Consider the following 9,782-nt stretch of genomic DNA (forward strand, 5'->3'; position numbering starts at 1 on the left):
GTTCATCAATAGCTCAAAGCGGAGCTTGAAGTGTGTCCTCCTTCCCAATGGCAATTTATTTTGTTCAGTCCCAATTGGCCATTCAGTTTGTTTTCGTGAAGAATATGAAGACATAAAGAGAGTCACTGATCTGTTGCAATATCACAAGCACAATTGGATCATCTGTGTTGACCTTAAAATGGTCTGCTTCCTTCTTGGTCAGCAACGCGGATACACCACATATCCCTGTTTTCTGTGTATGTGGGACAGCAGGCTCATGAGAAGCATTGGGTGGAAGCATTGGCCTCCAAGATCTGACCTCAAACCTGGTGATCCAAACATTCTACATGAGCCCCTTTTTGACAGGAAGAACATTATATTCCCACCTCTGCACATAAAACTGGGTCTCATGAAGCAATTTGTTAAAGCTTTGCCAACTGAAGGAGAATGTTTCAAGTATCACATTTTGGCATTTCCTAGCCTATCGTTTGAAAAGATAAAATACCTTAATATGTATGTTTGGTAGTAGAACTTTACTACTTGTATACAATTTGACTTACAGTAACAATATATAGCCTTTCTATGAATAAAATAACTAAAAAGAAACAGTATATTCAGGTATCTTTTTATTTTCCTTTTTATATACATTTTATATGATTTTTGCGACAAAGGGAGAGTATCCTGTGCCTTAAAAAGTTGACATGATAGAGAAAAACTAGGGTCATTTTTGGATTCAGATGCCAAAAGTTAGTCAAAAACAAGTGTCAGATCTAACTCAATGAAAATTGTGTTCCCCAGTGTTATCAGAAGTCCATTTTTGCCATTTTTACCATCTGCCAAATCTCAGTATGTATTTGATTCTATTTCTGGACTTCTGATTGTTCCATTGGTCTGACTCTCTAAAAATAAAAATTTGAATATTTAGACCAATAGACAAATTTTCAGAAGAATGAAAAAAGTTTCATATCTATTCTTTTCTCTTTTCATTCAGTTAGATGCTAAAAATCCTGTGATGCATCCTTTGTACTCTAGCAAATAGCAAATGCAGAAACAAGCAGCCAAGTCCTCCTGCTATGATAAATATGTCCCAAATCCTGCAAACCATTTTAAAAAATGAGAAACCCATTACTTCCCAAGCCCACCCAGCAAAACTCATCAATGAATTGACTGGGCACTTATTTTACATGGAGTCGACATTAACCAGAATCCAGGCTTCTCTTTTAAGTCATTATTTCAGATCATCACTTAGGGGAGTGTGATAAAGACCAACATTTATCTTCTCCAAGCAGATTGTCCATATAACCAACCAACCCCATTCTGCTAGGATTTATTCGCCATCTAACAGAAGTTTAGGATCAACACATACACCACCACCCCCCACCCCGCCTTTAATTCTAGGGATGATTTGTAACCTGCTCTGTGCAGGAGAGAAGAATTCTAATGTCACCATCTTATTTTCAATTCCTGTGCCTAGCTTGTAAAAGATGTTCAGATGTTTGTTCTTTCTGGTCTCCTTGAATTAAAGAATGTGGTGTGCCCTGGCTGGTGTGGCTCAGTTGGTTGGAGTGTTATCCCATACACCAAAAGGTTGTGGGTTCGATTCCTGGTCAGGGCACATACTTAGGTTAGGGGTTCAATCCCGAGTCACAGCACACACAAGAGGCAGCCCATCAATGTTCTTCTCTCACATTGATGTTTTTTTTTCTCTCTCTCTCCCCCTTTCCTCTCTAAAATCAATTTTTAAAAAGGATTTAAAAAAAAAAAAAAAAAAGAATGTGGCGATCAAGAGCCCAGGTTGCCTTTAGGGCATGCTGGGCCTGCTGTCACTCCTTGGTGTGGCATATAGAGTAATTCCAGCCATTCTTCCAGCTGGTTGTCAGAAGCTATTCAGTGGGTATCGGTGATTCTCAGTCTCATGAAACTCTGTGCCCCACGCCCTCCTCTTTGGCAACCATCAGCTTGTTCTCAGTATTTATGGGTCTGTGTCTATTTTGTTATGTTTACTTATTTGTGTGTGTGTGTTTTGTTTTGTTTTGTTTTTTAGATTTCACATATAAGTGCGATTGTATGGTATTTGTCTTTCTCTGTATAATAAACATTTTATAGTGCCCTCTTGCTCTGCTGAAATGAAGTTCAGGGACAATATCACCTAGTTGTACATGCTTTTTCAGAAAATCAATTTAATGGCCTATCATAAAAGGAGAAGTACAGGGGTGTGCTAGCACACACCTTAAACCCTGATATCTTAACATGCAACACGCCTTCACTGGAACACATGGCGCAGAGTTCACAGCCCTGTGTGCAGAAGCTCTAGGTGACAGCAGCAGCAGCATGCGTAGGCAACACATGCAAACTGCCATCCAGAATGATGACCCACTATCAAATGTTCTCAACAAAGCTAAGTAACATACACTCCCAAATACCCTCTTGAAAATTCCTAGAAAAGTCAGAGTACGTTAAAATCATGCAAAATTATGTGAGTTTAAATGTAAACAAGTTGGAGTCTAGATTCAAGCTTTTCACTGTGTGTATGGTAGGGTCTTCAAATGTGTATAGGGTGAGCGAAGAGTCATTTTTTGTTTGAATTTTAGGGCGTCCGGCACCCAACACTCCCTAACAGATCTGTCCACCATCAGGGCAACCTGTCAAAGGCCCACCAATGTGCAAAGAAGCCCTTCCTGATCCCACCCAGGGGAGGAGGCCTGGTGCAATAAGTGATGACCAGAGAGAAGAAATAGCAAAAGGAACAGCAGATTTAATGAGGCTACTGGACCCACCTGTGTGAACCTGGTCAGCCCCTGAAGCTCTGTGTGTAATGCACAAGTTGCTGCTTTGCACATTTCTCATTCCACCATCAAGCCAAAGTTCATTGCCACTTTCTACAGGAACCAAACTTGCAGATCCAACTTTGGCTTGTGACACTGCGATTGAAAGGGACAGAGGGTGGTGATCTGAGGACAGCCATTATAGGAGCTGCTTCTTTTCAGATCACCTAACACAATCTTGTCAGATGGCCCTGGGGCTGCATGTCTCTTGGAGCAGCACCACTGGGACCCGCCTCCTCTGCCTGCATGCACCTGGAGAGGGGTGGGTGTTGTCTGAACTTCCAGCATGTTTGAGGAGCCCACAGATGCCCCAGTGGCCCATTTCCTCACTCCTGGGAGGGCTCTGTGCCCTGGCACTTGGGTGTCTATGTGGCTGAGTCAGAGCTGTCATGACTGTGCTCACTCAAGGGGCACTTATAGTAACAATTAGAGCCCAGGGCTGTAACTCAGGTGAAAATGTCAGCATGGATGAGGGAAGCTCAATAAATCATCAGACATAGCCACCTCAAAATGACGTCTAGGTGACACTTAAAGAGCTATTACCATAAACTGCTGGTTTTCAAAGTCATTTGGCTCCCCAAGTATGCCAGAGAATAATATCTACTACTTGTTCAAAAACAGGTTTCCTGAGGTAACTACAAATGCCAATATTGATACTAAGTCATACTGAAAGCTCTGTAGGAAGGGCAGCCCGGCTTTTAGTAAGATAACAATAGGGCTCGGGTGTTGTAAGGCTGAAACCTGTAATGTCATCGATTCTCTTCCTGGAAAATAGGCAGTCAGTGAGGGCAAGGCCTGGTGAGCTGTAAGCATCTTACAGAGGGCAGTGGAATCAACAGCCCCTCTTAATGCCTAGAGAGGCCACATCTGCAAGGTCATGAGCGCCCACCTCCAAGCCCCTTCATGATATAACCTCTCCCAGTGCCTGCCACCCTCACACCAGCCCCTGGTTCAGAAAAGGACAGAACAAGCTGCCCTCCACATGAGGAAACCCCCTGGGCCCCATGTGGAGCCAGCTGTTGGAGAGGCTGAGGAGCGCCTGGCTCTGTCCCACCTCTCTCCCTCTCTAATCCTCCAAATGTCATACATTATGGTGATACTCTGGGGAGGACTCACAGTGGAATTGGGGGTGGCTGTTATAGGATGAATTATGTCGCTCCAATTCCATATGTAGAGTCCTAACCCCCAGGACCTCAGAATGTCACTGAATCTGGACATAGGGTCTTTAAAGAGGTAATCAAGCTAAATGCCATCACTAGGTTGGACTCTGACCAGAGCTGACTGGACTTCATTACAGAGGCCATAGGAAGCTCATACAGGACTCAGCGCCAGGCCTTCCCCGTTGTTCACCCCCAGCCCTCAACACCTCGTGTACACTATCATCCTACGGGATGATGTTACGGCTCATACCATGTGGCTGATCCTCTGTGTGGTCACTGGCCATCGGGTCCTACTCACTCTTCCTGACCACTTAACGAGTAAGTGAGTTATCCTGATTTCACAAAGATGACAGTAGGAGGGGCTATGCATTCACTCAGAATTTTGGAAACACTGGAGGAGGTGCTCAGAGGTTGTGCTCACCCTGAATTCCCTCAGGTAACTCCTCTTGCTGTTCCTCACATTTGTGACTAGGTAGTGCCTAAATTGCTTTTTCCCCCCACAGTTGCCCATACTAACAAATTCACTTAATAGGATTTTAATTTTGCTGAATGAAACTGCAGAGTTTATGTCCAATGTACTAAGATGAATGGATTGTAGTGGTTATTCCTTGAGCTCAGAAAACACCAGGTGAGTGGAGGTTGGTCCACAGAACCACAGCTCTGACTCCAGATGAGGCCACTTATTTTCTATAATCAGAGAAACATAAACAAAATCTACACTGGGTTACAGTATTTCACCTATCAGATTGGCAAAACTCCAAAGTTTGACACTTGTTCTTATGGCCGAGTTATAGGAAACTGTGTTCTCACATTCTGCTGGTAGGAAGATGGTAGACTGTCGCCTAAGGGAAGGAAGTTGGCAATACCTGATAAAAGGACATCTGCATTTTTCACTTGAATCAACAATACTGTTACTGGACAAGAACCAGCCCGGAAAGGGTCTGCCTCAGGCTCGTGCATAGTGTGTGGGTTCTTGACCTCATGTAGAAAAGATTTCACAACACAGTCCAGGTGATTTTGAGAGTGTGTTTATTGAGGCTGGGGGCAGTGAAACAAATGAAAGATTTAAGGTAAAGGAGGTAACAAGAGAGCCTAAGTGGCACTCTGCTTTGGCTCCCTGGGAAAGTTATAGGAAAGGAGTGAGCCAAGATGGTCTTCCACTGTTAGCTCACCAGGAAGTCAGAGAAAAGGGGGGCCTGGGAGACAGGATCAGGAGCTAAGCCCAGGTCAGTCTGCCAGTGCCTGCTGCTTCCTTGGCTGCAAATCTCCTTGTGACCCTTAAGAGTTTAGGAGGAAACAAAAAGGCTGATGCCAGGGAAGGAGCATGGGCATGTTCTAGAGCAAGTCCACCCCAAGTCTTTGTTCCAAGGGCCTTATATCTTTTTCCTGTGGGTGAGAATCTGAGGGGAGGTTTCAGAAGGATATTCATCAGCTTTCCAGGTGCATTTTTAATATGCTGAAATGTTTTACTGAGCCTATGGCAGGGCTGGGAATATTCTTTGGTCTGTTACACTGTTTTACTTTTATCTTGGGTCTATCTGGCTTTAAATGGGGTTTTTGATATTTGTTCCCCTAACTTCATCTGTCCTTGGGTTTAGCTGCATAAACGACATTAATTGGGTCTCTATTCTTTATTTCCCAAACCAGGGAGATTTAATGTATTCTTTGGTTAGAGAAGAGAGGTATAAACCATTTGCTCCCAAGTGTCTTTGGTTAGGGGAGACAAGGTCTTGTGACTCACCAGCTACCTCTAAGTTGCTCAGCTGTTCAATTTTCATGTCTCAGTTTCCCCATGCCACTTGCCCAGGAATTTTCCTGGCTTTTTAGTATCCTGTCACAATACCACGTCTAAGAATATCTCATGCCCTGGCTGGTGTGTCAGTGGATTGAGCACTAGCCTATGAACCAAAGGATTGCTGATTTCATTCCTGATCAGGGCACATGCCTGGGTTGTGGGCCAGGTCCCCAGTTGGTGGCATGCAGAGGCAACCAACTGATATGTCTCTTACACATCAACATTTCTCTCTCTCACTTTCTCCCTTCCCTTCTCGAAATAAATAAAATATTTTTTAAAAGGAATCTATTTCAAAGACACACTGTCAAAAAATGAGAACATGTATGTTCAAGGTTATCCATTACAGTCCAGTTTTAAAGCTAAAGACTGGAAATAACCCAAATGTCTATCAATATGGACATAGCTGAATAAACTGGGGTACATACACAAAACAGAGATATTAAAAAAGTAAAAACTCAATTGTGTGTCTAAAAATGAAAAGTATAACATGTGAAATGGAAAAATGCACAGGATGAACTTAGCAGAAGTTTGGAAACTTCAGGAAAATACAAGTGAACTTAAATACAGAGCATTAGAAAGTATTCAAACCTGAGCATGGAGGGGGGAAAGCTGAAAAAAATAAACCAGCCTCGCTGACATTGGAACAGCATCAAGCTGTGTAATACACATACAGCTGGAGCCCAAAAAAGGAGACAGAAAAAATATATTTGAAGAAGTCTTGGCTGCAACATTTTCAAATTTGATGAAACTCACTCATTGAATAAGTTCAATAAGCCTCAAGCAGAACAAACAAGGGAAACCACACTATAGCATTTAATAAAAAATTTGCTGAAAACCAACCACTTTTTCAAAATATTCTAAAAGCAGCTAGAAAAAACAAACATACTACAAAATGAGAAACAAAGATAGGGATAATTGCTAACTTTTCATCAGAAACAATGTAAGCCTTAAGACAATAAAACAATATACTTTAACATCCTGGAAGAAAAAAATGCCTATCAAACTACAATTCTGTAATTAGTGAAAATATCTGCCAAAAAATGACAGCATATTAAAAACATTTCCATACAAGCAATGGCTGACAGAATTCACCACCATTAGATCTGCATAAAAAGAAATGCTGAAGTAATTGAGGTGAAAGGAATAAAAACCAGCTGAAAGCCAGGGTCCATACATAGGAGCCAAAGCAAGTAAATAAATAGATTTTATCAACTGATAAATTGTTGGTGCCAATTCAATGCCAACAGGTATCTGTAATTTGGAGTGTGGTGTTGAAGGAAAATTTATTCAGTATCAAACAGCTCAACTGCGACACAGCAGACAGCTGCTGTGTGGGGCCAGGCAGCCTTGGGGCCAAGACCCTCTCCAGCTACACGGCTCCGCTCCTCTATGGTCTGCTCTGCTTTGCTGGTCTGCTTCGTGCTCCACTGGTCAACTCCACTCTGCTCTGGGGAGACACCTTCCATGCTGCAGCTCAGCCAGGGAAACACAGGCCTTCAATCTTGGGTGGAAAGAGAAAGTGTGCTCTCTGAGCCAGAGGGGAGCTGGCTTATATGGACATAAGTCCCTATCCCTGGTCCCTGATTTGTCTGTCCTCATGCAAATGAGGACTCCAAATCCCAACAGCCTGACTGGTCCAAAAGGCACCACACCTCAAATTGCAGATACCTGTTGGCATTGAATTGGCACCAACAACCAACTCTGACTGGCCAGAGCTGCACAGCTGATTGGATGGGGAAAACCTCAGTCCTATTGGTAGAAATATGATTCCAGGAACTCCTTTATAAGGCCCGGCTCAGATGGAAGAAACAAAGCGCAGGCGGGTAGTTCAGCACAGGCTTCTCTGAATTGCAGCTTGCACAAGAAGCCCTGCACAGAAATGAATGTTAAGCTGTTTTTTAAAATTTGAGCCCAGTTAGCCACCAGGAGCCCTTCTCCTTTTTTCCCCCCTCAGGGTTCACAAATTACATGTTTGCTCATTTTTATTTATTTAAAAGATAATACTGTTTAAAGCAAAAACAATATGACATGTTGCTGATGGCACAATAGAAGTGAAGCGTATAGCAATAAAAAAGGAATAGGAGAGCAGAAATGGAACTTTACTGTTTTGAGTTGTTGCAATCTATGTGAAATATAATATGATTTGAGGACAGAATGCTTAAGGTAAAGCTGCATACTGACAACTAAAAAAAAATCACTAAACAAAACAAAAAAAGGCTCAACTCAGAGGCCTATAATGAAGATATATTTAACTCCAATAATAACAATAAATAATAGGACAAAAATAGGAAAAAGAAGAAAGAATTGATGGGACAAATAGGAAAACATACTGATAATTAAATTTAAATGATGTAGCACCAGATTAAATGGCACAGATTGTCAACCAGCATTTTTAAAAGGAAGAAGTAACTCTAAACTGCCTACAAGAAACACATTCCAAATGTAAAGACACGGAGCTTAAAAGTAAAAGATTAGAAAAGGATATGCCAGGGTAATAGCAAAAGAAAGCTGAAGTAGTTGTTACTGAAAATGGACTTGAAAGAATATCACCATGGATAAAGGACAGTTCAGAATGACAAAAAGGTCAATTTATCAAGAGGACATAATCCTAAATGAGTATGCTCCTTTTGAGGCCCTCAGAGGGGCTTTGGCCATTTTATTCCAGTAATTCTTTTCTTTGTTTTTCAACAGCGACCCCCTCCCATGGAGTTTATATTGAAAAACAACAAAAACTGTTAAAACTGTAGTGAACTCAAGGGGTTCACTGTGTGGGGTGTTCAAGGAGGAGATTTGGTTGTCACCAGGTAACTTTATTTACTTGCAACAAGTAAAAAAGATGGGATTCATATTCAAAGCTCATTGCTTATACACACTATTTGGTCAATTACATACTGTTTTCTTCTTTGCAGTAGGCTACATTACCTGTCTGGGTTCCTATCAAGCTTACCTGTTTACAGCTTGCCTGGAAAATACTGTGCTATATTTTAACATTAGTAATATGAACCAAAAGAGGCCACATACTAAACCTGACAAGCTCAGGAGGTGCTGCATGGTGGGACAGAAAATAATCACACAGGATGGTTCGAACATACATGTTTCCTAACTAAAAGTCATGGCAGGGAGTCACATCCTAGGCCGGTAGCTTCCTTAACAAAGGTCAGTCTTCAACTGAACCTATGGTCTTTCTGTATGTAAGATAACATACCTTTGAAATGTCAAATCATCTCCTTTTCCAGACCCCTAGGGGCACAATCTCGCACCAGAACCCCCACAGTACCCTTCATTGTCATCTTGTTGCCCCCATACCATCTCTAGGTGTTAATTACCCTGTATAACGCCAATGTAAAACAAGTGTGTATCTCTCTGTTTTGCTTTTTATCCAACCCCTGAGATTCCCCCGCTTCCCTTTTTACTGCCTCCCTCATCTACCACCCCTGGATCTCCTGTAACCCCCTCCCCCCCTTACATCCTCTCCTTTGATTCGAATGTATAAAATAAGCTGTAAAACTGCCATTCTCCAGAGCATTTTCTCAATCCCTTGAGCTTTAGCTTCCCGACAACTGTCATCAGTTTGGCTCAAATAAACTCTACAGGTTTAGCTGTCTCTTACCTCGGCACTTAAAACCACCTAAAACTTGAAACCCTTGTCCTATCTAACAAAATCAGCATGTAAGCAAGTATTTAATTTTTGTGAATGTATTTACTATTTATTCCTCATTAACTCTTATTTTAACGTTTCCAGACTTAGGGCTTAAAAAACAATACAGAATCTCTGTATCGCTTCCATCCAGGTTCTCCAAAAGTTACTATTTCACCCATTTGCGGGTCCAGCCAGACCTGGGGTTCCCGGCGAGGGTCCACCAGCGATCTCCGTGTGAGTCGGCTGGGGGGTGGGGGGGGTTCTACACTCCGAGATGGGGCCCGCAGGCCTGCGACTCCCTGCCCCAACCACGTCCGGGAGCGGAGGAAGCCAGACCACCCCGATCATGGGGAACACTTCAGAAAAACGGCGCAGGGGAGATG

At 42.5% G+C, this 9,782-nt stretch overlaps 1 long non-coding RNA gene across 1 annotated transcript; it reads right to left on the reverse strand.

Annotated features, from left to right (window-relative positions):
- Window positions 1-6,974: 6,974 nt before the first annotated feature.
- Window positions 6,975-9,764, reverse strand: LOC150008354 (uncharacterized). Its single transcript, XR_016511298.1, has 2 exons — window positions 9,597-9,764; window positions 6,975-7,260 (listed from the first exon to the last, which is right to left on the reverse strand). It is a non-coding gene; the product is annotated as an uncharacterized LOC150008354 (long non-coding RNA).
- Between the last annotated feature and the right edge of the window lie 18 nt (window positions 9,765-9,782).

Source organism: Furipterus horrens, unplaced genomic scaffold (genome assembly GCF_987537825.1).
Source record: "Furipterus horrens unplaced genomic scaffold, mFurHor1.1.pri manual_scaffold_5, whole genome shotgun sequence".
NCBI classification, from domain to species: Eukaryota; Metazoa; Chordata; class Mammalia; order Chiroptera; family Furipteridae; genus Furipterus; species Furipterus horrens.